Consider the following 27,561-nt stretch of genomic DNA (forward strand, 5'->3'; position numbering starts at 1 on the left):
ACGCCAGTCGAGGTTGTAGTAACCGGCGTCGCAACAACAGTTCCCCAGCGGATAGAGGGGATTTCAAGGCGCTGCTGGGCGCTGCGGTACGCACGGCGAAAAACGCACCCTTGTAGTCGCGGGAGACTTTAACGCCCCCAGCACGGAATGGGGATATGGTTACTCAAGCACCAAGGGCACGAACCTAGCTAACGCCGCCGCGGAGCTCGGCCTAACGTTGATTACAGATCCCAGGCTCCCTACCAGAATCGGCAATTCGGTCAGTCGTGACAGGACACCCGAACTCACTTTCCTCCGAAGCGCCGAAGGCACATGGGACAACCTCCAAGATGACCGGGGCAGTGATCACCGCATTCTGGAACTCCTGGTGCGCGTGAACCCCAAACCACCCAGGAAGTACACGTACGTGGACTGGGACCTGTTCCGCAAAATCAGAGGTGAAACGGCCCCACCGAGCGAAACCTATACAGAACTGATACAAAACCTTACCAGCGCGGTAGCACAGGTGACCAAGGAAATCACTACGGATATAGGGGCAACTAAAATAGATTCGAAGCTTGCCCACCTCCTGGAGGCAAAGAATGCCCTCTTGGAAAGGTGGAGGACCCATAGACTTCACCGCAGACTCAGGGCGAGAATCGCGCACCTCAACAGGGAAATCGAGTCCTACGCATCCCAAATCGCCAAACAGCAATGGGATTAAACATGCGCAGAAACGTACGGACGCATGCGTAGGGGAAGCAAATGGAGCCTGCTTAAAATCTCCATAACAGCGATAAGCAATCCAGGGGCACTCTCAACCTCGCGTCGGATTGACTCGTAAAGAAACAATTATTGATAGGCCTCACAGAGAAGGAGGTAACCAAAACCCTAGCGTATACATGCCTTTCCCTGGCCCACAGTTCGGTCCACCGGGGCGAGGTAATCGTTCACGAATGTCATCCGGCGCCGGATCTGGACGTCTGAAATCAGACACGTCCTCTACAACCTTAACGGCAGATCGGCGCCGGGGCCGGACGGAATCACGAATAAGCTCCTCAGGAACCTGTATGACAGGGCCATCGAAACGCTCACAACCGAGATCAACCGGGTATGCATGGAATTCCGGCCAAGTCCCAGAAGAATGGCGCACGCCAAAGTAGTACTCATCCCTAAGCCGGGTAAGCCCCCGTACATCGACAATTTGAGGCCCATGTCTCTTACGTCCTGCATCGCGAAGGTCGCGGAACACGCGATCCACAACAGAATCGTTGCTAGAGCACTGCACGGGCTCGGGCTTACCCGAAAGCCCGGGCCCGGCCCGGCCCGTGGGCCGGGCCGGGGCGGCTAGAACAGTTTTTTCACGGGCTTGGGCCGGGCTTGGGCACGGCGTGTGCTTCTTGACCCGGGCCCGGGCCGGGCTCGGGTTTTTTGATGCGGGCCCGGGCCGGGCTCGGGCTTTCTGGTTGTGTGCATGTAACGTACAGCGAGTTATTCTCGGGCGTCTCAACTCTGAAAAACATTATTTTTCGTTCTCGGGCCGGGTTCGGGCCGGTTTCGAGTCGGGCTCGGGCCGGGCTCGGGCCTAAGGTAAAGGGGTGGCGGGCCGGGTCGGGCGGGTAACGTAGATTATTTGCGGGCTCGGGCCGGGCCCGGGTCTCGCCATAAAAGTTTTGATCGGGTTCGGGCGGGCAGGCCAACGTAAAAACGGGCCCGGGCCGGGCCCGGGCTGAAAAAATCGGCCCGTGCAGTGCTCTAATCGTTGCACACATTGAGTACATGAAACTCTTTAGGCACAACCTAGTCGGCTTCAGACAGCTCCTGTCAACACAGGACGCTATGATTCTTCTCAAGAGGGCTATTTTTGATAACGAGACCCACTACGTAAGGGGAATCCTCGCGCTGGACCTCTCCAAAGCTTTCGACAGGGTCAAACACAGGCACATACTGCGAGAAATTTCTGCCCTTAACCTGGGACGGAACTTTCACGACTTCACAAGGTCCTTCGTGGCGAATCGCAAGGCGCACATCAGGCTAGGAACGGTTTCGGGAGGTCCATACGAGCTGGGAAACCGCGGCACCCCGCAGGGCTCGGGACTCTCCCGCTACTATTCAACATAGCCATGCACGGGCTTTCCGATAGCCTCACCGAGATCCCGAACGTGGGACATGCCATTTGCGCGGATGACATTCGATCTGGGTGCCGGGAGGATCAATGGCCACGATTGAACACTCACTACAGAGCGCGCTAGAAACCATCGAGCGGTTCCTCTCCGGCACGGGGCTTGATCTCTCCCCGTCGAAATCGGAACTCTTGCTGTACAGACAATCTAGGCAGGGAGTCAGAAACCTCGAGCCTCTGGAAAGTTTCCCGATAGTTATCAAAGCCAAAAACGGGCAGCCAATACGGAGGGTAGACTCGGTCAAAATTCTACATCTGCTCATCGACGCCAAGGGTTGCAACGCGACGGCTCGCAATAATCTCTCTGGTCAGGCAGGAAACGTCATCAGAATGATCACCCGCATCTCCAACCGAAGAAGCGGGCTAAGGGAGGGCAATCTTCTCAAATCTTTCCAGCCCTTTTTCCTAAGCCACATTACCTATATCACCCCCTACCTGAATTGGAGCAGGGCGGAGAAGGCCGAATTAGACGCACTTACAAGAACGGGCCTCAAACGTGTGCTGGGGCTTCCCCAGTCCACGAGCACGAAACGACTACTGGAGCTAGGGTTCCATAAATAACACGATAGACGAAATTATAGAAGCCCCTCGGCGGCGCACGCTTATAGACTATCGTCCAGCAGGGCAGGAGTCACAATACTAGACGAGGCGGGCATTCGAACCAGGCACGACCCGGAGGATAAATTCTGTCTACCTAAAAACGTGAATTCCCTAATCAAGGTAGAGCCAATTGAGCGCAACATGCACCCAGTACACAACGAGGGTATGAGACGCGCGAGAGCTCAGGCAATCCTCAAACAGATCGCTCGACAGGGACTACACGCTGTATTCGTAGACGCCGCTAGACACTACAGCGGAGACGCCTTCGTCATATCGGTAGTGGACGCGAAAGGCAATCTGCTTAATCCGGTCTCTGTGCGCACCAATTCTGCTAACGAGGCGGAGGAGGCCTGGCCGCACACAGCGCACATTCTCCCCTCTCCGTCTAATAGGACTCGCGCGCAGCAGTTAGGTCCTTTTCGGCGGTGCGCGTATCGAAACGGGCGAATAGGATTGCGATCAACACGCTCACTAATTTCCGGCAAATCAGCACGGAAGCATATTTCCCCATTTCATGGTTCCCGGTCCACCTGGAGGACTCGGTCCAACCGCACGGCTGCAATCCCATCCAACGGGCTCACCGGCTGGCGCGTGATTTCACGACCCGCGCAGCCGACAGCGGCCATCCTCGTAACGAGGCTTGCATCCAGAAAAACCCATTGTGCACCTTTCACGAAATCGTCTCACACGACCGTTTGGAAAGTAGGTGGTTCTCTCCTCCCCACCCAAAACTAAACAAACCACAAGCTAGCACGCTCAGAATGCTAAAAACCCGCACGTACCCCACTCCGCGGTCCCTTAAAAGGATAGACCCAGACTTCCCGCAGTCGTGCCCCAAATGCGGAGCCTATTCTTGCTCTTTCCACCACATGGTCTAGCTATGCTCAGCCCTAGAAAACTCTACACTTGCCACCAAGGAACGGTGGGAGGAATTCCTCAGAAGCGACAAGCACCACATCCAGCTCGAGGCAGTCCAGAGGGCCCACGACATCGCTACGTGACTTCGCCTCCTGGTGCCATGGCGGGCGGAGCCACCAAATTGACCTGAGGGAGCCTTCGGCTCCCCCGGGCCACAGTTTCTCAGGACCAAATAAAGTTCTAGTCACTGTCACCGTATACGCTGCTCGCGCTGTTTGGACAAAGCGCAATGAGCTCTGAAAGCGCTTACTGGATCTCTGAAGCTGTGGCCAAAGCTTCGTCGTGAAAGAAGGTCAGGCGTGCAGACACGGACATACGAGACAACACAAATGCCGGCAATACACCCCTAGATCTTCACAACCCCATTGCCGAACTTTTCATCCAAGCATTCTAAAGTTGCAAAAAACGGAATTTCCATGTCATGCCTTAAGTCCTCTACCACCAAATTGTGTGTGCACAAAATGAGCGCCAGCTTTAAGGTGCAGGTTACGCGTCTATTAGAAGTAGGTTATCCTCGCGTTGCAGTAGCCACTGTCGCTGAACGCTTAGAAAAGTCCATCATTTCGTCAAGTTCGAACATGGTTGCAGAAAGCAATAATAACAAGAGTCGTAGGTATTCCATACATCTACTCCTTATCGCATAAGCTAAAGAAGGTGGGAAGTAGATACGGTGTTAACGTTGTTTTTACTGCTGCCAATAAGCTATGTAAGATTTGTGCCGCCGTGCAGAGAAAGAATAAGCAGGCAAAAGGCGGACCGGCATGTTCTTTGTAAAACACACGAACAAAACGGACTGCCGTACTGGCGTGGTATACACTGTTCCTTTCAGCTACGGCCGTAGGGCAGACAGGTCAATCAGATTAATGGAGCATCAAGGGTCTGGAGGATCGCCATCTAATCTTTTGTCGCACTGCCGACATGCAGGCACAAGAACGAAGAAACGCGTCTAATGGCAGAGGCCTGGCATATCAATAGCAGCGGAAGTGCATGCGTGAGCTTCGGTAAACTTGCATAAACAAGAAATTAAATGCTTATTACTCGCCCACACGTGTGCCTGATTGACAGGTGGCGCTACCATACCTGAGCATGCGCACATAAGTTTTGTGTCTACTTCCTTTTCTGCCACAGTTCGCCCTTCATTTGATAGTCGGCGTTGCTGTTGTCTTGTGTCCGTGTCTCCACGCCTTACCTTGTCACGACGAATCCACACTAACGAGCTCAACTTCCTGTAGCTTCGTGTCGTCCACCCAGTCACCGTCTACGATATCCGCCGAAACCGATGTTTGCTGAGCCGCACAGGGGCCTCATGCACAACCACTGTAAACACTGAGGCAACGGACTCAGCTGAGGTAAGCACTCGACGCGTCACCACGTGATCAAACATGGCGGCGCCCACTAAAACACGCTAAACACTAAACCAAGCCGCTAAACACTGCCACGAAGCGATACCTCACATATTGATTCATCTGATTGACTGAATCCATGACCCCCTGCCTTATCTCTACGAGCTCCTGCTAGTGCCTTATAATCAGAACTGGTTTTGGCACGTAAAACCCCAGAAGAGCTCCTGCTAAGCGTAAAACGCAGTAATGAGTCGCTGGCCAGATCGCTTCCAGCAGCGCATATTGTTGTCATGCTGCTCAAGTGCTCGCAAATAAAATACAAGATACGTGCAAGTGTTATGATAACTGCCTTGAACTTTGTAATAATCAAGCACAGAGAAACGTTTGTTGAAGGCAAAAAGGCCTGCTGACCACGCTATAACTTTCTAGCTCAAGCATAACAGCGGAATATCAGTCACTCAGAGAAAAGCCAAGAGAAAATGCATTATTTTTGAACTTGCATGTCAGTGCCAATATACTATTTTCCTTGGAGGTGATCTGAATATTAATATTATGGAAAATTCTCCAGGACGCACACAGTTGTTGCTTCTGCTTGAGTATTATCTGCTTCGAAATGTTATCACTGTACCGACCCGTGTTATTTATTTATTTTTATTTTTATTTCAGACATACTGCCAATCCCAACGGGGATTTTAGCAGGAAGTGCATACATATAATAAGTATAATACACATGTGTAAAAAAAGTTGAACATGTCACAAATATAAATTGGGAGTAATTACAAAAGGGTGTAGTTGCGCATACAATTATTTAACAAGCACATAGATTATAACATGTATAATGAATGAAGCAATTAATACGGGAGTCACAAAGTGCGCGCCAAGATAGAAACGCACGTAGTGAATGAATATGTCATACAGGATTTAATCAATGTCTTTATACAAAATAAACGGTAAGGTTAGAACGCTACAAATAGTTTATATTTGGGAAATACGTAGGTAGTTTTCAAGGAGTGATAGGAATGTATCTTTATTATGACAAGTAGTTATATAAGTAGGCAGGCTATTCCGTTCCCTTATCGCCTGCGGAAAAAAGGAAAACTTAAAGCAGTTTGTTTTGAACCGGTATTCCTGAAGAAAATGGGGGTGTTTATGACGTGAGGGTCTAGTTTCTGGGTTAGATAGGTATTTGGTGCTATCAGTACGAAACGCATTGTGAAAAAGTTGAAACATCATTTTCTGGCGTGCGAGTTTGGCGCGATTTTGAAGGGTAAGCATTCCGGCTTTTTCCATTAGTTCGGTGGGGGAATCAGATGTGCGGTATTTTTTAAAAATAAACCTTACCGCTTTTCTTTGCACGCTCTCTAGTTTATTGATTAAGTTATTTGTAGATGGGAACCAGACGGTGTTAGCATATTCAAGTACTGGTCTAACAAATGTCTTATAGGCTAGAAGCTTTGTTGGATGCGGTGCTGAATGGAGGCGCCTTTTCAGGAAGAATAGCCGTCGTAATGCAGATGAACTTACGTGATTTACGTGTGCCTCCCCCCTCAGGTCATCTGATATGATTACCCCGAGATACTTGTGTTCTTTAACTGGGGTTAGTTGGGTGTTGCCGAGTGTGTAAGAAAAGTCTGATATAGTGTTTTTCCTGGTCATTCTAAGCAAAGCTGATTTACCTATATTTAATGTCATTTGCCATTCCATGCACCATTGTGATACTGATTTTAGGTCGTTTTCGAGGGTTAGGTGGTCATTGGGACAGTTAATTTTTTATATACTATGCAGTCGTCAGCAAAAAGCCTAATGTTAGTATTAATAGATGCGGGTAGATCATTAATAAAAATAAGAAATAAAATTGGGGCCAGGACACTACCCTGAGGCACACCTGATGTAACTTGGGTTATTTCAGATTTCTGGCAATTAATTTCGACAAACTGTGTACGGTTTGTTAGGTAAGCACTGATCCAGTCACTAATTGGTCCTTTACCTAATATTGATTCAGTTTTTATAATTAGTTTTTTTATGGGATACTCGAACAAATGCTTTGGAAAATTCAAGTAAAATGAGATCTATTTGTTTTTGGTTGTCAATTGCTTGTGATACTTCGTGTATTAATTCGGTTAATTGAGTTACTGTGGAAATACCTGCGCGGAAACCGTGCTGGAATGGTGATAGAACTTTTTTTTCTCGACGTAGGTAGTAATGTGTTTAAGGATGACGTGCTCAAGCAATTTGCATGTTGTACTGGTTAGTGAAATTGGACGGTAATTGGAAGCGCCTGTTTTGTTACCTCCTTTGTGAATTGGGATTACCTTAGCCATTTTCCATTCGCTTGGGAGAGAACATGTTGTTAAAAATTTGTTAAATATTAGGAATAAATATTTCGCCATTCATTCAGCATACCTCCTTAAGAATTCATTAGGTATGTCGTCAGGTCCTGCTTTCTTTTTGCAGTCTAGTTTTAGCAATAAATTAAGGATACCTAAAAAAATTAAATTATGGGGTTTTACGTGCCAAAACAAATTAAGGATACCTGCCTCATTTAGGGAAATGGTATCTATTCTATCCGAACTATGTGAGTAAACATGGCATGGGATTTTATCGTCGTTAGTGAAAATTGATTTAAAATAGTTATTCATTACGTTTGCTCTTTCATTACTTTCTTCTCGAGACATAGTATTGCCACTTTGGCTTTTAGGGCTAAGATAGTTCCAAAATTTTTGTGAATTTTTTAGGAAATTAGTTAGCGTATTAGAGAGATAGAAGGTTTTTGCGGCCTTTATTTTTGCTTTCATAGAAGTGATTGCTAAATTAAGGGATAGGTGAGTTTGGAAGTTAGGTTTCCTTTTTAACAATTTTCTGAGTCGTTTAACTTTGCGTTTGGCATGTATGATTTCGCGGTTTATCCAAGGGTTGTGCTTTTTTGTTCGTTTTATTTTAGTAGGTATGTAACTTCGGATACAAAAGATTATGGTGCTTTTAAATCTCTGCCAGAGCAGTTAGATGTCTGAACCAGGTTTGTTAGCAATCTGTTCAAAAGAACAAAATTCACATGAAAGGTGAGTGGCAACGCTACAATCATCGGCGTTCTGAAAATCAAGATAAGTAACAAGTGATTTGAAAGCTGTTATACGGTCATGGACTGGGATCCAACATAGCACTACCTTATGGTCTGAGATACCATCTAGTAGTTGGACATCGACTTTATCTGGAGGAAAATGATCGGTCAAAAATACTAAGTCAAGTATGTTCGCGGAACTACCTTGCACACGAGTAGGTTGTTTTACAATTTGATAAAGATTTAGGGTTAAGATAATATCGAAGATTGTATCAGACGAGGCGGAGTGATGTAGCATCCTATGCCAGTTGATATCTAGGAGATTAAAATCGCCTACAAGTATTAGTCTCTTTCCATTGGCGTAACGACTGTCAACACGTCAGTGTTTGATGAAGGACTTGGATGCACGCAGCCGACTACGACATGGCTGGACGAAAAGTGAATTTTGCAGAAAACAGCTTCAACCCCTTCAACGTCGGCAAGGAGCGTGAACGAAATGTCTTTGTTTATTAGGATAGCTACGCCTCCTCCTCGCGTTTTCCTATCTTTACGTAAGATGGCGTAGTTTGGCGGTGATATCTCGAAGTCCTTAACATCACTCGATCGCCATGTTTGTGTTAGGGCGACAAAGTCTGGTTCAAAGCTGAGCATAAAAGATTCCAGCCAGTTTAGTTTTTGATGAATGCTGCGAGCATTTATGTTCGCAAATTTTATTTTGTACGTTAGCGGTTGCGTGGACGCAAGGTCCGCGGTTCTGCTTCGGCGTTTTTTTGGTGGGAACTCCGGAAAGCCGGTCGAATGCAGTTTGATTCCTCATCCCAGCTGAACAAAGCATTGTTTTTAGTTTGTCGTATACCAGAGAAACCTTGTCACCGGATGCTTTCTTTACTTTAGCTGCTTTCCATAGGTTCCTTCTGATTTCGCGAACCCGCGGCGAAAAGTCTTCTCCGATTGCGAAGGGTGATCCCTTAAGTTTGGAGCAATTTTTAAGTATCTTATTTTTGTCACGGAAATCTAACAGTTTCAATATCACAGGCCGCACCTTGTTTGTGGTCGCTTTACCCAACCTATGAATTCGCTCTATGGCTACCGGCTCAAGCTTAAGTACATTAGGTATTATTTTTTTCGTTGATTTCAACGTCAAGATCTTTGTGGTTTTCCCTGTCGTCCTCTGGATATCCGCAGACGATTAGGTTAGAACGTCTAGAGCGGTTGTCTAACTCGTCTAACCTTCGTTCCAGAGCTGTAACGGACTCTTGGAATTGGCCAAAAATATTCATACATGAGGCAATTTTTTCATCAAGGGCCTCGTCATCTGCAACTGCACTTGACTCGCTAATCACTAATGAATCTATTGAATGTGTTTCTGCAGGGGTTATTAATAGAGTATTGAGTGATCACCTCCCTGTGTTTCTGTTATGCAACGTCTCTTTGGTTTCCAGCAAAATTACACATGACCTGTTATTTCGGACAAAGAATAATAACGGCAGCTCATTAGAAGAATTTCGTTGCATGATATTAAATTTTGATTGGACACCACTGTACAGCCACGTGACTGCAGACGAGGCGTTTAATGTTTTCCGAAAACACTTCTCAATGTTCTACAGCACGGCATACAGGGTTACGAAAAAACCGAAGAAGGCCCGTAAGCCATGGATGACGTCTCGCATCCTTAAAATGATTCCTAAGAAAAACAAGTTATATCAGAAGTTTCTACAGAGTCGCGAACACCCCGATTTCGTAGCTTCTAAAGAATTTCGCAATAAATTGAATGTCACAATAAGAAAATCTAAAAACGAATATCACATTTGCTTGTTTGCAGGCATTAGTGATCAAAAGGTTCTCTGGAATAGATTAAACACGTTGCTAAAATCTGAACGATCGTGCTCACCTGTTTCTCTTACAATTGATGGTATCAGCTATGTTGGGAAAGACCTAACTGACAATTTCAATGACTACTTTACATCCCTTGTTCAAAGTGAGCATGACCCTAGCACTCTTGATTTCGTGAAAAATCGAGCACATGACACATGTCACTTATCGAGTGCGATTGCGATGAAGTATCAGCCGCTTCTAGACGTATGAAAATCAGCAAATGCGCGGACGCTTTTGGTCTGACAATGAGACCTGCATTACATGTCCTTGATGTCATTTGTCCGCTCCTAACGCATATTTATAACATGTCTTTCCGCACTGGTACTTTTCCATCAGAAATGAAAAACGTGAAAGTGATTATTCTCCTAAAGGTAGTGCCAAAGAAATCCTCGGTAATTATAGGCCCATATCCATTTTACCAATTTTTTCTAAAGGATTGGAGCGAGTTAAATAACTCGCTCTAATCTATCTCTCGAAATGTTTCGAAAATTTCGAAATTTTTAATTTTTTCGAAAATTACGGGCTAATAACCAGTACACAGTTTGGTTTCAGGGAAAGATCATCTACGGAAGTTGCGCTGCTCAAACAAGAACTTATTCTTCATAATATAGAAAAGAAACTAATGACTTCAGGAATATTTATAGATTTTTCAAAAGCGTATGATAGAATTAATCCTAAAACCCTTCTTTTAAAACTTCCAGCTTACGGTGTCCGAGGTGTTTCATTGAAATCTAATATCGAGTTATTTGCGTGATCGTACTCAATATGTTGCTATCGATAAGCACCACTCGTCCTGTAATAAAGTCGAACATGGTGTTCCTCAAGGTAGCCTGCTTGGTCCTTAGCTATTCATTATCTATATTAATGATTTGATAGAAATAGGCAATAGTGTCCAATATATTATATACTCAGACGACACGAGCTTATTTTTATCGGGTCCCAATGCAGATGATTTAGTGAATCAGGCCAATATCGTCTTAAATAAGTTACATTCTTGGTCTCCTAAAATTCCCTTCTTATTAACTCCAATAAAACTAAACCTATTTCTGTCAGAGCTACTCTTACCTTAGGAGGAAATGCCATATAAATTACTAACACCGTTAGAACGCTTGGAATCTATTTTAATGAATTCATGTTCTGGGATGGTCACATAGAACATCTTCAAAGTAAGCTTGCACATATAGTTAGTTTTGAGAAAATTTCAGCATTTATTGCCAGAAAAAGCAAAGCTTACGTTGTACCACGTACTGCTTGAATCACAGTTAAAATACTGCGTATTGGTATGGGGAAGTAGAACACAGACAAATATTAGTAAACTGATCATAATGCAGAAAAATGCGCTTACAGCGATTGCTGACGTGCCTTACAGAACGCACTCTGAACCACTGTTTACAACCTATCGTATCATGCACTTATCCAACATGTACCAGCATCGTCTTTTACAGCTCTACAAATTACAGATTGAACACGGCATTTTGTTGTTATGTGAAGTCGCTAACCTCCACACCAATATTCTTTACTGCCTTAAAAGGCACCACGAGTATTGGTCGGTGCCTCACCCACGGCTTTCAAACCCTAAGCTATACATTGCCTTCTCTGCTTCACAAGTTTGGCTTTTCTCACACCTCGATACGCGAACTTTCCTTTAACTCTCTTCGAAACTTATTTAGTTAATGTGTGCATTTCCCCACTACTTTAATTCTTTTTTTGTGACCGCAACTTGCTTTGAATGTATCCGGAGATATGATGTATTTGTACTATTGTCCATTTTATTGTGCACCGTGTTTTTCCAGTTTTGAGTCTTTCATGTTACTTCATTAGCCTGTGCTATTTCTGTTTCTGTGTGTACCACAGTACCGATGTATACGGGGGGAAGGGAGCTTTGTCAAGCCGCGACTGAGCGGCTTTTTTTTTCCTTCTCCTCAGCCATGTATTTGTGTATGCACGTCTACAATAAAGACTCAGACTCAGACTCAAATGGGCTAGCAGAGCTGCACAACTTTACAGAAAGTTTTAACTGTAAATTGAAATAAAATGTGAAATTGAAGTATGAGGTTTATTAAAGGTGTAACAGTTGCACACTTTAGGAGAAGGGCTAACGGCAAAATGCCTGACGAAGCCCGTCCCCCAACACTTGACAACATAGTGAACATCAGTGACACATTAAGAAAACAAGCATTGAATGACACCAGCTAACAGCACTTGCACTGAATACATACATTGCTTTCTGTTATGCAGCTATCACTCAGTAATACTCTCTTTGTAAGCCCTAAAAAAAGTGCTCTCGTAGGTAAGGTTTTCAGTGTGTTTGGTAATGTTAAGAAAATGTATATCAGTTGATAATTCAACTTGAACGTCGTTCTTATCTTTGGTGTTCTTGGAGGGACGCCTCAACTCGTAACTGCTTGGTGAATGTGGTTTCAGGTTTCCGGTAATTTTAAATGCGTAAGCATTACTCACGAAGTGTCCGTCCCGTAAGACGATCGCTTTCAAGCTTGAGCCCACAGCAGCGAGCGCCTTCGGGCTGCCTGTCGCTTCAACGCGAGGTGGCGAGGACACAGCAGCACTGTGCCCGTTTCCCCATAAGCTAGTCGGCACTCTCTGTCGGCATCGCTTTCAAGACCCACGTAGCCGCCGGAGCACGCGCTTGATTCACAATGGTTGGACGCGGGGGGATAATGGAGCGATGACGGCTTGCAATGATCACCTGGCGCCGCCACCCGCAGTAAAAACCAACCGACAACCTAATGAATGTCGCATACATCTCCCTCGTCATTTCACCCCACATCCGCTGCGGGCTATCTATAACACGAGTGAACATTGCTCGCCTCTTCTACGCCTCTTCGCCGCGCTTCTCTGTTTCGCGATCGTTCTCGCAATTATACGAAACACACCAGCGTACGACCACTGAACAGCACGTCGTTATTACGAAATGCTTGCGCATCTGTCAGATAACTCCCACAGGAGATTCCACATTGATTTTTTACTTTTATTATTAGCTGCCTGACACGACTCTATTTCCTAACGGTAGGCTATTAGTTGTTCTATATTCATTATATATAAAGAACTGACATGTGTGTTCTTGGAATACGAAATGTTGGAGACATCTCTTATGGCCTACTTTTCAAGGATTGTATTGAGGACTGTATTGAGGATTGATTGAGTTTGTATTACTCATATGGACACAGACTAAGAGACAGTAATGCAAATGAGTTTGAACGAGCGTAACCCAAAGTTCTTTCTTTAGCCATACTCACAAGAGACACTCAATTTTTTTTAATTAATTGGACACATCGAGAAATCTTTTATCGGATATCTCTAACGTGTTCTATCCATGAAAGTTGTCCATGCAAAATGACACTAAGCAATTTGACCAATACTACACGTTCTATTTCGCTGCCCGAAAATGTGACATCCGAGATTATAGCTAACGTTTTCATTTTTGGGCTTCAACAACATATATTTTGTCTTTTTCAAAATTTAGTTGTAACCTATTCGCACTGAACCACATCACCTATTCATTTAACCACGCATTTATATTTTTGGTTGTCAGTTTCACACCGTACCCACTAAAAAATTCGTTGACGTCGTCTGCACATATTACCATTTTGGTCGTATCCGGAAGTTTAATTGATGTGCGAAAGAACCAATGTGAGCCCCAAGAACCCTGTGGTACACCAACGTCGAGAGATTTCAAACTTGAAGAAAAACCAAATAATTGTGTGCATTGCATTCTGGAGGTAACTAACTAGCGACTGATGAAAGTGGTGATCCTCTTATACTATAGCGAGGTAACTTGTGAAAATGTATCTCATGGTTTATTGAGTCGAATGCCTTCTTAAATCCACAAGCATGCCAGTGTAAGAAGTTTCTTTTTCGATACTGTTTTTAATTTCACCTTTCCCGCTATTACTATTTGAGTTATTTGCCTTTCTGGAAGCCACACTGTTCTTCTGCAATATTGTTATTTTTGTCCAGAAAATCAATCAGTCTGCTGTTCATAGCAGTTTGAGAAATTTTAGAGAAAATGTGCAGGACAGATATAGGGCCAAAATTATTAAGGTCATCATAGCTGCCATTGTTATGAATGACACTCAAATCTCGCTTTTTAACTCTTCTGGAAATTTGCCAAGTAGGAGCATTTGATTACATATATGCAAAAATATTGGTGCTATTATATGCCATGTTGCTTTTATGGCTTCAGCTTTAACAATGTCGATTCCAGTAGAGCTATCATTATTTAGTAATGCAATATGATGGTCAATTTGTATCTTAACAGGGAGCCTTAAGTTTGTCAGTCGCTGACAAACTTAAGGTTCCCCATGCGGTCGAATCGGACGTGGTATCTGTTCACAGGCTACCAGCAAGACCACAGACAATACCAGGAATAATTGTTCGCTTTGTTCAGCAACAAACAAGGGATGCTTGGTTAACAAACAAAAGTAACTTGAAACAGTCCGACCCGATTGTTTTCATTCAAGAGAATCTGACGCAGCACCACCGGGAACTGCTCCGAGAATAAAAAAAAAACGGCTAAGGATAAAGGCTACGAATACGTCTGGTACAGCCACGGTAAAGTTCTGGTCCGGAAGACGAAAGGAGCCCGTGCTGTTCACATTAGGAGCTATGCTGACCTTAACCGACTGTAGAGAATTTAATCACCATTATGTTACTTTGCGGTAGAATTCGCGGAAAGGAATAGGCTCCAAACAATGAATACATTCTTCAGGAAGCGCAGCAACAGGAAGTGGACCTGGAAAAGCCCTAATGGAGAAACAACGAATGAAATAGATTTCATACTCTCTGCCGATCCGAGCATAGTGCAGAATGTAGAAGTGTTAGGGAAAGTAAAGTGCAGTGACCATAGATAGGTTAGTGAGCTCTCAATTTGAAGAGAGAAAGAGTGAAATTAGTCAAGAGGAAACAGGCCAACCTAGACGCAGTAAGGGTGAAAGCAGACCAATTCAGGCTGGTGCTCGCAAACAAATATGCAGCTTTAGAACAAGAAGATGAAGATAACATAGAGGTAATGAACGAAACCGTAACTAGGCTAATCTCAGAAGCAGCAATTGAAGTGGGAGGTAAGGCACCAAGGCAACCAGTAGGGAAGCTCTCCCAAGAAACAAAGGACCTAATAAAGAAACGACAAAACATGAAAGTTTCGAACTCAAGAGATCAGATAGAATTCGCTGAACTGTCAAAACTGATCAACAAGAAGAAAGTAAGGGATATTCAAAATTATAACGTGGGAAAGATTGAGGAAGCCGTAAAATATGAACGCAGCATGAAATCAGTAAGAAGAGAGCTTGGCATAGGACAAGGCAAGATGTATGCACTGAAAGATAAGCATGGTAATATCATCAGCAATTTCGATGACATAGTAAAAGCAGCGGAAGAATTCTATACTGACCTGTACAGTTCCCAAAACAGCCAAGCTACTTTCATTCGAAATAGTGATGAACAGGATACAGGGGCTCCTTCTACAACTAGCGATTAAGTTAGATGGACCTTGCAAGACATGACCAGGGGAAGAGCTGCTGGAGAAGATGGAATAACAGTAGATTTAATCGAATATGGAGAAGATATCGTACTTGAAAAGCTTGCGGCCTTTTATACGCAATGCCTCACAACTTGAAGTGTACCACAGAGCTGGAAGAACGCCAACATTATACTAATCTATAAGAAGGGAGACGTTAAAGAATTGAAGAATTATAGACCCATTAGCTTGCTTTCAGTATCGTATAAAATATTCACCAAGATACTTTCCAATAGAATCAGGGCAACACTTGACTTCAGCCCACCAAGAGAACAGGCTGGCTTCAGGAAGGGATAATCTACGATGGATCATATCCATGTCATCAATCCGGTAATCGAGAAATCTGCGGAGTACAATCAATCTCTCTATATGGCTTTCATAGATTATGAAAAGGCATTTGATTCAGTAGAGATACCAGTATTCATAGAGGCATTGCGTAATCAAGGAGTACAGGAGGCATACGTGAATATCTTCACAAATATCTACAAGGATTCCACAGCTACCTTGGTTCTCCACAAGAAAAGTAGAAAGTTACCTATCAAGAAAGGGGTCAGGCAAGGAAACACTATCTCTCCAATGCTATTCACTGCATGCTTAGAAAAAGTGTTCAAGCTCTTACACTGCGAAGGCTTAGGAGTGAGGATCAACGGCGAATATCTCAACAACTTTCGGTTTGCAGATGACATTGTCCCATTCAGCAACAATGGAGACGAATTACAGCAAATGATTGAGGACCTTAATCGAGAAAGTGTAAGAACTGGGTTGAAGATGAATATGCAGAAGACAAAGATAATGTTAAATAGCCTGGCAAGGGAACAAGAATTCAGGATCGCCAGTCAGCCTCTACAGTCTGTAAAGGAGTACGTTTATCTAGGTCAATTACTCACAGGGGACCCTGATCATGAGAAAGAAATTCACAGAATAATAAAATTGGGTTGGAGTGCATACGGCAGGCATTGCCAAATCCTGACTGGGAGCTTACCACTGTCGTTGAAAAGAAAAGTGCTAACATATGGGGCAGAAACTTGGAGGCTAACAAAGAAGCTCGAGAACAAGTTCAGGACCACACAAAGAGCAATGGAACGAAAAATCTTAGGACTAACGTTAAGAGACAGGAAGAGAGCGGTGTGGATCAGAGAACAAACGGCATAGCCGATATTCTAGTTGACATTAGGCGGAAGAAATGGAGCTGGGCAGTCCATGTAATCCGTAGGATGGACCATTAGGGTTACAGAATCGATACCAAGAGAAGGAAAGCGCAGTCTAGGTCGGCAGAAAACCAGGTGGGATGATGAAGTTAGGAAATTCGCAGGCCCAAGTTGGAATACGCTAGCGCAAGACAGGGGTAATTGGAGATCGCAGGGAGAGGCCTTCTTCCTGCAGTGGACATAAATATAGGCTGATGATGATGATGATACTTTGCCAAATTGACTTAGATGAACCATCATCGCTATTATCTGCCAAATGACCTGAACGATATTGTACGTCAGCTACCTTCTAATTACTGCAGATGTGTGCACCTAAATGCGAGGTCGATTAGAAACAAGGTATCGTGCCTAGAAGAGTTTTTCACTGAATTTTCATTCCAACACACCGCCATAATGCTGCCTGAAACTTGGAGCACTAATGAATGCGACGTCTTTAGGCTGTCCAATTACAGCACATATTATTTAAATCGCATGCACGGTCGTGGTGGGGGCGTTGCTTTGTTAGTTTGCGAAAACATTGAATGTCATCTGTTGGATTACTTTACCCAGACAACTCCTGATTATGAAATGCTTTGTGTACGTGCGAACAATAACGTGTTTTCAGTTTGTTATCGACCACCAAATGGCGATATTGCAACGTTTCTTGGTTTTTATGATGCATTCCTGTCATATATTACAGAAAATAAATATACATTAATTGCTGGGGGAGACCTAAATGTTGACGTTAGTTCTAGAAGCTCTGTTAGCCGTGACTTTAACGCTATCATACTGTCTAATGGTTTCATAAACACAATTAATATACCCACGAGAGTGGCACTTGAATGCGAGTCAGTCCTAGATCTTTTTATTACAAATTTGTCTGAGAATAATATTAGGTCAGGCGCTTTGTCGTGTTGTATGAGTGACCATCTTCCCATATTTTTATGTGCGGAGCTATTGACACAAGGTACAGCAAAGCCTCGGATAATTAAGTTTCAGTTAATTACAGATGTGGCGCTCAGTGCATTTCGTAACAGTCTATTGCAGGCAGATTGGAGCGATGTAAGAAAATCTGTAGACGCAAACAATGCTTACGACAAGTTTATTGCAATTTTCAAGCGATTGTATCATTTGAATTTTCCGCTAAAAGAGCGCAGATTAAATCGTAAAACACGAAAACCATGGATGACGCCTGAGATGCGTCATCAAATGAAAACAAGAGATAAACTTTACCAAACATTCCTACATACTCGTTTACCGGAGGACTGGCTGGCCTTCAAGTGTTATCGCAACAAACTTACAAAACGCTTGCGATCCGCGAGCAACTCGCTATCAATCCACATATCTTGAAGTTTCTGGCAATCGTCCTGACGTACTGTGGTCTAGATTAAACACACTTCATCGCGGCCACTTTACCGCCCCTGTTTCAAAACTGGAGGTAAACGGTAAAGATATGGATGGATCAGAATTGGCTGACGCATTTATTAATTTTTTCACTGATATAATAACGACCGGAACTCCGGCTGATGCGTGCGAATACGTAAGTGTTCATAACACTCAATCATTGTACTTGCGTCCTGTCACCGTCTACGAAGTCTTATCAACAATAAAAAGCATAAAAAATAGTGCCAGTTGTGATATTGATGGAATTCAAATACGTCCTGTCAAAGACGTGTCTGATGTTATCGCGCCGATTTTAGCAGATATCTTTAACATTTGTTTAACAAACTCTGTTTTTCCTTTAAATATGCAAATAGCAAAAGTGACCGTGCTTTATAAAAAAGGTGACCGAAATAGACCGGTGTCTATATTGCCTGTGTTCTCAAAGGCCCTCGAAAAAATTCTGCACACTCGATTTTCAAATTTCATTGATAAATATAATTTATTTACACCTAATCAATTTGGTTTTCGGAAAAATAGATCAGCTGAACTGGCGCTGCTAGAACAAAAAGAGTACATTCTTAGACAATTTGAAAACAAGGCGCTCGTTCTTGGTATTTTTATTGATTTTTCAAAGGCCTTCGATTTAGTAAACCATAAAATATTGTTAAAGAAATTTCATTGCTATGGCATTCGTGGACACGCCTTAGCGCTTATTGACTCATAATTGTCAAACAGGTCGTTCAGATAAGCGACTCTATTTCCGGAGTGAAACCTTTGCTGTGTGGAGTGCCACAGGGCAGTATTCTAGGCCCACTATTATTTAACATCTATCTTAATGACATTGTAGATATTAATTGCGAGGCCAAATATATAATACATGCTGATGATACCAGCATACATTTTTCAGGACATGATAGTGTCACGTAGTAGTGACGCTGAAGAAAACAGTCGTAAAACTGTGTATGACGAAACTGATTCTTTATTGGGCGAACCTGTGCCCACAAAAGCAAGCTACACTCAAAGCACAACGAAAGCGGCGAACACAGTCTGCGGTCGTCGAAAATCTGATCAGCGGCGAAACGCGTCGGCTTATATACCTGAGTCATCGAAGGTTCCAGATTAATCCCTGATGCCCGCGGGTCTTCCAGAAAGTTCTAGACAATTCGCGTTGGTCATACAATCAGATAACATAAGCGTCGGTGAAAACAGGCAACGGAAAGAAGCATCGATAACGTTCTCGAAACTTCCGATACAGGCGCGTCCTGCGCCGAGCGATAACGTTTAACATTTGTTAGCCGGTGGAAAGCGGCCGCCGGTGAAAGATAAACATGTATACGTGTAAACTTATAAGAACGTGTAAGCTTATAAGAACTTGTAATCACACAGTGAAAATGCTAGAGAGATGGTCAGCAGCAAATGCTATGCGTATTAACGAAAATAAAACAAAAGCTGTTATATTCCGACCAAAACATAAAATTGTTCCACCCCATCAAGACTTAGTACTGGGTACTCAGACTATTGAAATAGTTCACCAATTTAAATGTCTGGGCATATTTTTTTCCGCCAATATGTCCTGGGATTGCCACGTAAGACATGTCCTGCAAAAATTAGCTCAGGTGACAGGTGTGATTGGTCGGCTTCGATACTTACTTCCAAAAGGAATCAAGCTTCTGCTCTATCATTCGCTCTTTAGCTCTCGTTTAAATTATTGCCAACTAGTATCGGGTACAACGACGGTCACTAATCTTAATCAAGTATACTTAGTTCAGAAAAAATGTGTTAGGCATATTTTCAATGCACATTTTGCGGCATCTACTAATGTTTTATGCTGCAGTTCAAGAATAGTCAAAGTACACCAGATATACAATTATACATTAAGCAGGAAATACAAATTAGAAACTCGTAAGAACATAACAAATTTGCGCGTTTTGGCCAATTTAGGAATTAGGCATTTAAATTATCTCACGTGACATGGAGAAAATTGGGAGGTAGACACAGCACGATTAAACTCCGGAAAAGAGTCTTACACTCTTCCCTCCCTTCTGAATCACTATGACCTTAACAATTTTGACTTGTTCATATCAGGATATCTGCAAGTGATGTATAGCTCTGAAATTTCCCCTACTTAATACCTGTTTTATTACAAACCTTGTCTCATTTATCATAACCATAATCGTATCGAATTGTTTCATCTGGTTGTATGTAACTGTTTGTAACAAATTGATTTCTATACTGTCTTTTTCCCCTTGTATTTTCAGTGTATGTATGCTAGATATTTGTGTTTTGATCGCATTTCAGACATTCATTTTCTCTAAGAAACTGTTTTGTATCTATTTTTATGACGATTGTAATAACTGCTTAAACTTTTCTGTATTAACTTTACATTTCCATACGTTAATGTGTGCCCAATTGTACTTCGCTGTCTGTAAAGTGTCAATTTTTCTTTCATTCATTTTACGGTAGTGCTGATACGTACCGCTCCGAAATTTTTCTATGGGGCTGTGACCTAGTCAAGCTGTTCTGACAAACAGCTTTTTGTCACAGTCCTTCTTTCTGTATCTTTTACAGAGTGAAAATAAACTTGATTGATTGAATTTCTCTAGCTGTTGTGGAAGCAAGAAATATTGATCTCGAAACTTATGAAGTGCCTAGGACCGGTGTAGATGGTATATTTAACATTTTTTTTCGGACTTCTAAAAACTTATCATAAAATTTGTTCCCTAACATTTCGCTTGCGTATGTTGTAGATTCTAGGAGAATCTCATTTCAGATTGTCCTGTTTATTTTCAAAAGCAAGTATGAAATACTTTCCCTATTTGTTGAAAACTAAATTTATCAGCAAAGATTTTCGTATAGTACTCTTCATTTACCTTTTTGAGATCTGCGGCTAACTTATTTTGGGGTTTATTTCAATTTTTTCAAAGTATATAGATCTTTATTATTTAAAAACAAGTTACAAAGCTCACTTTTATGCTGTATTCTTTCTACGGGTCCTTATTCACGCAAAGTTTCCTCGCCTTTTTATATTTAGTGTGACGTACCACATGAAATGCCGCGTCGTAGGCACCTAACTTTTCTTTAAGAAAATAGAATAAGAAACTGAAGGGTCTTTTTGATAAAGTGCATGATTGTTTATTTTCTAAGTAATAATGACCCCACAACAGTGGGAAGCGTTCGTTGAGTGTTGGGAAAAGAAAAAAAAATGGAGATCACTTAAGTCGGAGGCAAGAACACCTGCGATAGTGTACATGTAGTCTGTGAAGCAGAAATGTACGAGGCAACCCTCTGAAATAAAGTTAGTAGGAAGCACAGTTTCTACACCCAAATTTGGGAAAGCTTACTTTCAAAGCCCCTTAAACATCTGCGCAACCTCAGCGGTACCTTGCAAACCCTGATTACCTGCAACAGATTTCTCGTGAAAACAGGAGCAAGCTGTGCTCTTGGAATTTCAAGTAACAGTAGTTTTAACGAGATAGCGGGCCCGGTGTCGCAAAAAATCCGGCGTCGGCGTAAGCGCCGGCGTCCGCGGCGGAACAAAGAATTCAGAACCACCCTGACCACGCACGCAGGCCTTCCGCGTGGCACAGAGGCGCTGGTGAACTAATTGAATTTCTCAAAGTAAAATACGTCAGAAAAATCGCAAACAACGGCTTAACCACAACCTACAGGCATGACAGTGTCGGATTGTAATTTGAATATACGAGAAAACATAATCCTGTAACGAGGAAACTCAAACCCTTTTTCCAGCATTTCTATCATTCATACAGCTGCGCGCCCGGGTAGGTTGCTTGCAGAAACACCACCCAGATGGCGTTTGCCTCCTTTGTAGCGTAAAACGGCAGCGGCACGCAGAGGCGAAGGTGGAGAAAAAAGAAAGCTGCAGTTGCCGGGAAGCCTGACAAGCATTCAGGGATCTTTGGTTGCTATCGCGTTCCACTCTTATACGCGACGCTTAAGCGTCCTCCAATTTTTTTATATATAACACGTATGATATATTGCTAATTCTGTACTTTATTACTGTCCTCTAGAAATGTGCAGCTTGTAAGTAATTTCAAAGTTACACACAACTACCTTGTTACTTTTATCAGCAATTATTATTCTGGACAAGTATTCTCTGAAACTGTAATTATAGTACTCTACCTAGTTACTTTTTCCCAATTACTTAGTAACTTGTTTACTTTTTTGTATCTCTGTACATGTCTGCTACTGAAGCCAAAGTACTTGTGCTCTTTAACCAAGTTGTTGCTAATTGTGTACAGGAATACCGCTCTGTGTTTCCTGCTGGTTATGGATAAGGGCATAGATTTAATAATAGTCAGTGTCCTTTGACAATCACTGTGCCATTTGGTAACCAATGTTAACACGTTGTTTGAAAACACGCTCTAAGGTACTATTTTTGGGTAAGAGTATCTGGCGGCTTTTCACGGCTGCCTGATAAAGTCGATCAAAGATGACTACTAGAGATACTAGATGACTACCAGATGACTCATCGATCAAAGGATCTTTCCATGCTGATCTATGGGATACATCCTGGCTTTTGAAGTTGTTTTCTGTACAGCACTTACTACGCCTGTAGCAGGCGTGGTGTAAACAGTATTATTGGAGTTTCGAAAGCGGACAAATGTGATCGCTATTACGAGGGTTTTGGAAAAGTCCTGCTTACAGTTTTAGTGGTCTATCTGTAAGCGCATACTGTTCTCTTGTTACGTGTAGTTTGGAGAATTGAAATATCGCTTTTTTTATTTCAGAGCGGTCTAAATATGATGCTTCAGCGTGTTTCTTTTATTTTTTTTATTTTCAATTCTCGCTGCAAGGGCGAGTGACACCGAAACTCATCTCTCTGCGACACGCGCCCTCACAACGCGAATTTCGGCCTCTGAGATGACGCACGCAATCTCGGACGTCATCAAGTTGCGCCGCCGATAGGTCATCGCTGTCGGCGCAACGATGGCGCTTTATCTGGTCGATTGCGTCTCGATATAGTCTGACCAGTCTCGCCGCTGGTCGGGCTACACTGTGTTTGAAGCGACATGGTCATCACAATTATTTTTCATAAAGAACACAGCTGTCAGTAAAACGTCTATGACAGTAATATTAGAGTCACTCTATAAGTAAGACTCCAGCCGGGAATACACACTCAACTATACGAACACCATTAGTGAAGAATAAACCTGCTGCTTCATTTCCAAACACGCTAACGTCACAGCTGCTTTCCCTCACCGCACGATCCTCGGCGAGGCACCAACGCTGGAGAAAAAACCTTCGATTGCCTCGGGGATCGGCTGGCGTTACAAACCACAATCACACCCTTGCGAGGATGACCTCTGGGATCGGCCCAGTTTACTCGGCGAGAACAGCACAGGACACCAACCCCGAGATGGTACGCAAAACTACTATTCACTCACTCCAAATACACGCACAAAAACTATGCTGCAAACAAGAAGGAACTCCCCGTAGCACTCCAGACCGTGTAACTGCAGAGCTCGTCCCTGGAAGGCCATTTCTACGGTGTAACACTACAGGCCCTTCCACGCGATCCGCCATTAATATGAACCGAGGCGGCCCCGAACGGTTTCTTTAATCCCACTTTCATGGCGCCCACACAGGATCGCCGTCAGTTATCGTGCCTTATCCGATGATGCACACAAAATATGCACTACCAGTCCGCCGTAGCATATATTTATAGATTGCAGTTTGAGAAACTTTTGTTCAAGAGTCCGGCGCCTATACAGCATACACTGTTTTGCAGAGACCAGCGATGGCTATAACTTAATTACCCGTCGCTGGCACTGTCTGTCCACAGGACGCTACGATGCACACCCTCAGCGTTTCATTCGTGAGTAGATTCTCGGTGGCAGTTGTCACCTTGCACAGGAAGAACCACTCATTTCAGCCAAACACTCATCTCCTATCCAGCTTTTTCATTTACCACCGCGAAACTTATCTCCACTTCCCGCCGGGGAGCATAGACAGGAAGGTCGGCCACACAATGGAAACTTTTATCACGCGCGGTTCACCAGAAGCCACAGTGGATCTTCGCAATGCGAGAGCTCGGCGAACAACGCCTTTGCTGCGCATTTAACGCAACCACCGCGCAACCAAAAGCGCACAGTCAGCTTTACGCCCCCTGGCGAATGCAGCCCTCACCTTCGTCAGCGTCGCTGACCATGTCTTGGTCGTCTCCCGGCATGCCGCCACGTCGTCGCCGCCGCTGCCTGCTGCTGCCTGCTGCTGCCTCGCCGCCGCCGCCGCCGCCGCCGCAGCGGTGGCGCCCCCTCAGCACCGCGCACCTGCCGTGGAGGCGTCGCGCTCTTTTGCCGGTAGCGTACGGGGTAGCTCAAGTTATTTCCACCGCTTGCGATGGCCCCATAAAAGATGCGTCGCGCGCACAAAGTCCCGGGTTCGAGTCCCACGGCCGCCGTGAAGCCACCAGTACCTTGTTGGCGTCAGCAGGATCAATTTTCAGCCTTGCAATAACAATGTCTCTACATATTTCACGTCATACTTATTGCAACACCTGAGAGAGAAAAAGTTTCACTTCAAGAACCGCAGCAGATAATATGGCCGAAAGAAAAATGCACGCTCCTGAAAGCTGCCAGCAGGATATACTAGCGATGTATGTTGGAATACTATCACTTTTAACCGGACGCTCAAGCTCGCTCCCGGCAAGATATTTTATTATAACCTACCCGAGTCCGCAACCACACTAGAAGAAAGCATCGCGGCTATTAGCACGCTCAAAACTTGGCAATGACATAACAAATGCACAATCGGTCGTTTTGCTACCTCAAGGTCGCGATCAGTTATCGCAAAAATATCAGCACACAAAACAAAAGAATCGGTTCCGTTCAAGCGCTTTATGCTAAAGGGTGGCGTTATCGCCCTGAGCGAGGCATTTGGGCATAAGCAACGTGTCACTTGAGAAAACGTGTTTCCAGAAAAGCTTGAATCGCTTATACAAACTTCGGTACGAAACGCCTCATTCCTAACGGTAAAAACTATGATTAGTGTAAATGTTCTGACAACGTTTGCGAAATCGACGAATTTGGAAGCCCTAGATCAGGGCCCTTAGCTAATATAGGGAAGCGAAAGGGAAAGTATTCCTACACTAAATAAACATAACCTGGTTGTATTATCTACATACGCACAGCTCGATAGATTTCAAAAGATGAAGCGCCAACAGTGACAACGCACTAAGAAGGAACAAAGACAGGACAATGTTTTACTGGCTCGATAGAGACTGATGAAGTTCACTAATAAATGACAGCGATGCCGATAATCTCGTGTTAGTAGTAACTTGACTCACAACATATCCAGCAACGAACCTTTCGTGGTACAAAAAGTTATAACATATTTTGCGAAGACAGAACAGCACAACGGAGACGGTGTGCTGCTTGAATGTTTCCCAATTCCGGGTGACACAAATGTAAAAATGGTTTGGTACCTTAAAACACAAGTTGTTTTTTTTTACCTAAATCTTACCGTATGCTACCGGCCACCGTCTGCTGACAGTTTGATATTAGTCACTGTTTCTGAGTGACCCGAGTCTGACAATTTTCTTCCTATGTCGGGCTGTCAGCGCTTTTTCCAACAGCAAGACATCCGTTCTTGACCTAGCTTTAGCTTTGTAACCTGATTCTGAGTTACGAACACTTCTTATTTCCAGATTACGCAATCATGACATTAGTTAATTTTTATCTTCTTAAAGACCCCCGAGGGGGTATTACATAAAGGGGGGTTCTTGCTTTTTTACACACAATATTGTTGTCACAAGAATCAATGTGATGTTACATTTGATATGCTATGCATGAAACTTGATCGGCAGGCGACCGTGGCGATGTTGCGAGAAAGGCCGTTCCAGTCTTTTGCTGCTCTGGGGAAAAAATGAAGCCGAAAATGTTTTAGTACGGGCACGTGGGCGAGAAACTTGTAGCGCATGACCGGTGCGATGTGTGAGCTGCAGAGATAATCTAAGGAGCACAATTAAGTGGCGAGTGAATGAGTTTGTGAAATAGAGAGAGGGCGACAAGGACAAAGGTGATACGTTACACTCGGCTTTGAGAGATGAAGCGCTGATTTCATAAGCATACGAAGCATGACTGAATCTAGCCGCACGATTTTGAATGGATTCTAGAATATTTGTGAGACCTACTTCGGGTGGGTTCCAGATGGGAGATGGGTACTCTAACTTGGCCCTGATTTGTAAGCAAGTAGTTTTACGCGTCTCGGAGCGTTACGTAAATAACGTTTTAAGAAACCCAAACTTCTGTTAGCTGATGACGTGACTATAGCAATGTGCGTGTTCCAGGACATATTGTTAGATAAGGTAACTTCAAAGTATTTCTAAGTAATTACTGATTCAACGGCGACGTTAGCTATGTTATAAGTGAAGTGAAGGGAAATTTGACGATAGTGAAGGAAATGAGTTGGCATTTACTAGGGTTTAGGGACATTAGCCAGTCATCACACCATTGCAGTATATGGTCGAGGTCTTATAGAATCATGTGGTCAAATGGGCTAGTAACGGTTCGGTAAATAACGCAGTCGTCAGCAAACATGCGGGTATTAGAAGATACATGCAAAGGTAGGTCGTTAATGCATATCGAAGAGGACCGAGGACGGAGCCTTGAGGCACCCCCGATGACACTGGAAGTGGGCTGGATAATTCTTTATTTGTAAACACTAGTCGTGAACGGTTAGTGAAGAATTTTTTCATCCAATTTATTACATTCGGGTGCAAGTTTAAAAATGGATCATTTTAAAATTAGGCGTTTGTGGGGTACTTTAACAAAGGCTTTCGCGAAGTCAAGAAATAAGGTGTCGGTTTGTACGTTAACATCAACGTTAGCATGAAGGTCATGAACAAAGATGGCAAGCTGGGTTTCGCAGGAGATACCCCTACGAAACCCATGTTGATAATGGTGAAATAAGTTATGAGAGTCGAGAAAATTCATGAAGTAAGACTAAATGACGTGTTCCATGAGTTTGCAAGGTACGCTGGTCAAGGGTCGATAGTTCCGAGGTGAGTTTTTGTTACCGGATTTGAAGATGGGAACGACCTTTCCCTCTTTCCAGTCATCTGGAATGATACCTGTTGAAAGAGATTGCGAAAATAATAAAACAAGATAAGCCGGAGCAATGTACCCTATATTTTTCAACAGTTTCAAGTTAATGTCATCCAGTTCACATGCCGATAACTTGATCTTTTCGATGAGGGATGAGATGCCATCAACAGAAAAGCTGATTGCAGGCATGGAAGACGTGATATGACATGCAAACATAGGTAAGAAAGTTTCTACTTTAGTGAAGACAGATGAAAAGGCCTTGTTAAAAGCATCGGCACATTCAGCGTCTGAAATAAACTCTCCAGAGTCGTTAGTAACAGTGGTAGAAGCTACTGCTTGGAAGTTAATTTAACATTAAGATTATTAGTTAACACATTAGGCAAATCGGTGTTAAAGAAAGCGAATTTGTCGTTACGGATTGCTTTGAGATATGCT

The sequence above is a fragment of the Dermacentor silvarum genome, chromosome 1 (assembly GCF_013339745.2).
Source record: "Dermacentor silvarum isolate Dsil-2018 chromosome 1, BIME_Dsil_1.4, whole genome shotgun sequence".
Classification (NCBI taxonomy): Eukaryota; Metazoa; Arthropoda; class Arachnida; order Ixodida; family Ixodidae; genus Dermacentor; species Dermacentor silvarum.